The 3,541-nt window shown below is 37.3% G+C and overlaps 1 pseudogene; it reads left to right on the top strand.

The window, feature by feature from the left end:
* Positions 1-1,450: 1,450 nt before the first annotated feature.
* On the top strand, positions 1,451-3,021 carry LOC112635454 (annotated as a pseudogene).
* Positions 3,022-3,541: the final 520 nt, after the last annotated feature.

Below are 3,541 nucleotides of genomic sequence, written 5' to 3' on the forward strand. Positions count from 1 at the left end.
CATGTAAGTGTTAAAAACAGTACTATTGGTGTTCCTCGTTTACAGGTGAGGTAAGATATCTTGTAAGATTCAGTAGCAGAGCATTGATCCACGTTAGGAGTCAGAAAAGCCAACCCAGAGAATATGACAGTAGAACTGATTCTTAGAGGTCATTATTTGAAGATATGAGGTGATACATATATTGTGAAAGAATCTACATATAATGTTAATAGACTTAAAAATTTAGCAAGATCAATTAATATAAAGTCAATTTGGAAGCCAGATATAATGTAACTAGTGTTTAATAAGAGGTGTGCAAAGTTCTCTTTGTAGAAAGTTTTAAACCTTTACTGAAAGACATTAAGATAGACCCAAATCAATGGACATCTGCTCCTGAAAGTGTGTTCTATAGACTGGCATTGTTGACATCAGTATTTCTGTTGTTGGGCAGGAGGAATCAGTATCATTAAATGTGACAGCTCCTCCCAAATCTATAGCATCAATGCAAATCAGAATAATATCCCAAGAAGTTCGTTTTTGTTACTGAATATGACTGTCTGGTTCTAAATTTTATACGGAAGCTCCAAAGCAAATGATAACCGAGAGGGAGATGGAGTGAGACTTGCCTTACCAGATACTAAGCTGTATTGTAAGTAAGATAATACAGACTTGATGCAGGAATAGACCATGGAACAATATACAGAGACTAGAAGCCACATATTATGAAAACTAGATTTATGATAGAATGGGAATCTCATATGTAAATGTCAACTTTAGGTGGATTAAATGTGGACTTAATGTAAGAGGCAAAACCAGACTCTTTTAAGAATAAAATATAGGAAATAGTTGTATGACCTTGGATTGGAGGAGTTCTTAAGACTCAGCTCACTGCAAGCTCCGCTTCCCGGGTTCACGCCGTTCTCCTGCCACAGCCTCTGGAGTACAGGTGCCTCCCACCACGCCCAGCTAATTTTTTGTATTTTTAGTAGAGACGGGGTTTCACCGTGTTAGTCAGGATGATCTCGATTTCCTGACCTTGTGATCATGCTGGGTTCACGTAAAAGTAAGACGTAAAAGTACAATAAAGACATAAAAGTACAAATTATAAAGGGAAAGATTGATAAATTTGAATAAAATTAAGAACTGATTATTAAAAGAGTGAAACGAAAAGTCCCAGACTGCGAGAAGATATTGGAACACAGATAATTGACAAGGACTTTTATCAAGAATAGGTAATAAACTATACATACATGAGAACAATAGAAGCCCAATAGAAAAATGGGCAATTCGGGCCGCCGCCGCTGCTGCTGAGTTATTTGGGCTGCAGCGGGCGGTTTCGGCTCGTGGCCGCGAGCCACTTCTGCGGCTGCCCAGAGAACCAAAGGTCGCCGATCTCAAGTCGTCTTCCTTTCCGCCCCCCAGGAGGAGCGAGAGGGAGCCACGGCTGATATGAGAAATAGACTTTCGGGAAATGGCCTCTAAATCCTAGCTGAATTTGTTAGCCTTCCTCTGTGGATCGGCAATAGAATTTTTGGTTTTTTTTTAATGTTCTCAGCTATTTAGTATTTTGTTGGGAGAATAGGGTGGCACTCAGCCTAATACGCTTCATAATGATTCTCATGCGAGGCATTCAGATGATAATGACACAATCATCTAGAAGGACAAATGAACTTCAATGCAGATTCTAGCCAACATAAAGATGAGAACACCGACATCGCTGAAAACCTCTATCAGAAAGTTAAAATTCTTTGCTGGGTTTTGACAAGCCCTTAAAACCTAGAGAAAAAGGCCTCAAAGTTACGTGGGCCTAGCATTGTCACAAAGTGTTGTTAAAACGAGTTCAGAAGAAAATGAAGACTTCACTACTGTGAGATTGAAAACCAAAGAAGGCAGAGATCAGCCATACTGGAAAACAAAGCTTTTCAGTATGTTCATGAACATTATTTAGAAGATGCTGATTGGTGTTTGAAAGCAGATGATGACACATATGTCATACTAGACAATTTGAGATGGCTTCTTTCAAAATATGACCCTGAAGGACCCATTTACTTTGGGAGAAAATTAAAACCCTATGTAAAGCAGGACTACATTGAGTGGAGGTGCAGAATATGTACTAAGCAAAGAAGCCTTGAAGAGATTTGTTGATGCATTTAAAACAAGACAAGTGTACATTTAGTTCCTCCGTTGAAGACAGCATGGGGAGATGCATGGAAATTATAAATGTAGAAGCAGGAGATTCCAGAGATACCACTGGAAAAGAAACTTTTCATCCCTTTGTGCCGGAACATTTAATTAAAGGTTATCTACCCAGAACCTTTTGGCACTGGAATTACAACTATTACCCTCCTCGAGAGAGTCCTGGTTGCTGTTCTGATCTTGCAGTTTCTTTTCACTATGTTGATTCTACAACTATGCATGAGTTAGGATACCTTGTTTATCATCTTCGTGTATACAATTATTTATACAGGTATCAACCTACCTTACCTGAAAATATACTAAAGGAAATTAGTCAAGCAAACAAAAATGAAGATACAAAAGTGAGGTTAGGAAACCCTTGAATGGAAGTTGTGATGAACAAAGGTAAAACGTCTAGCACTGCACTGAAGAAGGACTTCTGCATTTCTAACAGAACACTGGAATCCCAGTGAGGAATTCTAAGTGAACATTCCATGGAGAAATTTTTCACATGAATGACTATAAACTGAAGCTTTAAATGACCTGTGAAGTCTGTTAAAATGTGTTTTCATACAGTAATACATAAATATATCTATATATATGAAGAATTTGTGTTTTTAAAATGGTGGCCAGGTAAAGGAACTAGAAAAGAGATTTTGTTGCCTGTTTTTGACCATCTGTATTATTATTGTCACTGAGAAACTAAAACAATTAAATTTGCTAAAACTATACTGCACCATGTTAGTAATAAACAGATCTGCCCCAAAGAAATTTTTTTTTAAATGGACAACAGACATGAACTGACATTTCACAGAAGAAAGTTTATAAATACATGAAATAAAATTTAATTTTATTCTGGAAAGTGCATATTAAAATCACAGGTGCCATTTTTTACCTACAATATTGGGAAAAAAATGTTCAAAATGTAATCTATTGGCTAGTATATGATGCAAGGGAAAATACTGCTGGAAGGGGTATAAATTCATACGACGATTTTGGAATCTAGTTTAACATTACTTGGTAAAGTAAATGTGCATATATCCCCAGGAGAAACTCATATCTTTACACTAGGAGACATTTACAAGAATGTTTATAGCAACACCATTTGTAATAGCAGAAAACTGGAAACACCTCAAATATCCACCAATAGAATAAATAGTAGGACATTCATACAATAAAATAGTGTGGAACCTGAAAATGTAAGAACTAGTTATACACATGAACATAAAAAGATCTTAACATTGGCCAAGTGCGGTGGATCACGAAGTCAGGAGTTCAAGACCAGCCTGGCCAAGATGATGAAACCCCGTCTCTACTAAAATTACAAAAATAAGCCGGATGTGGTGGCAGGCACCCTGTAATTGCAGCTACTCAGGAGGCTGAGGCA

Source organism: Theropithecus gelada, chromosome 11 (assembly GCF_003255815.1).
Source record: "Theropithecus gelada isolate Dixy chromosome 11, Tgel_1.0, whole genome shotgun sequence".
Taxonomy (NCBI): domain Eukaryota; kingdom Metazoa; phylum Chordata; class Mammalia; order Primates; family Cercopithecidae; genus Theropithecus; species Theropithecus gelada.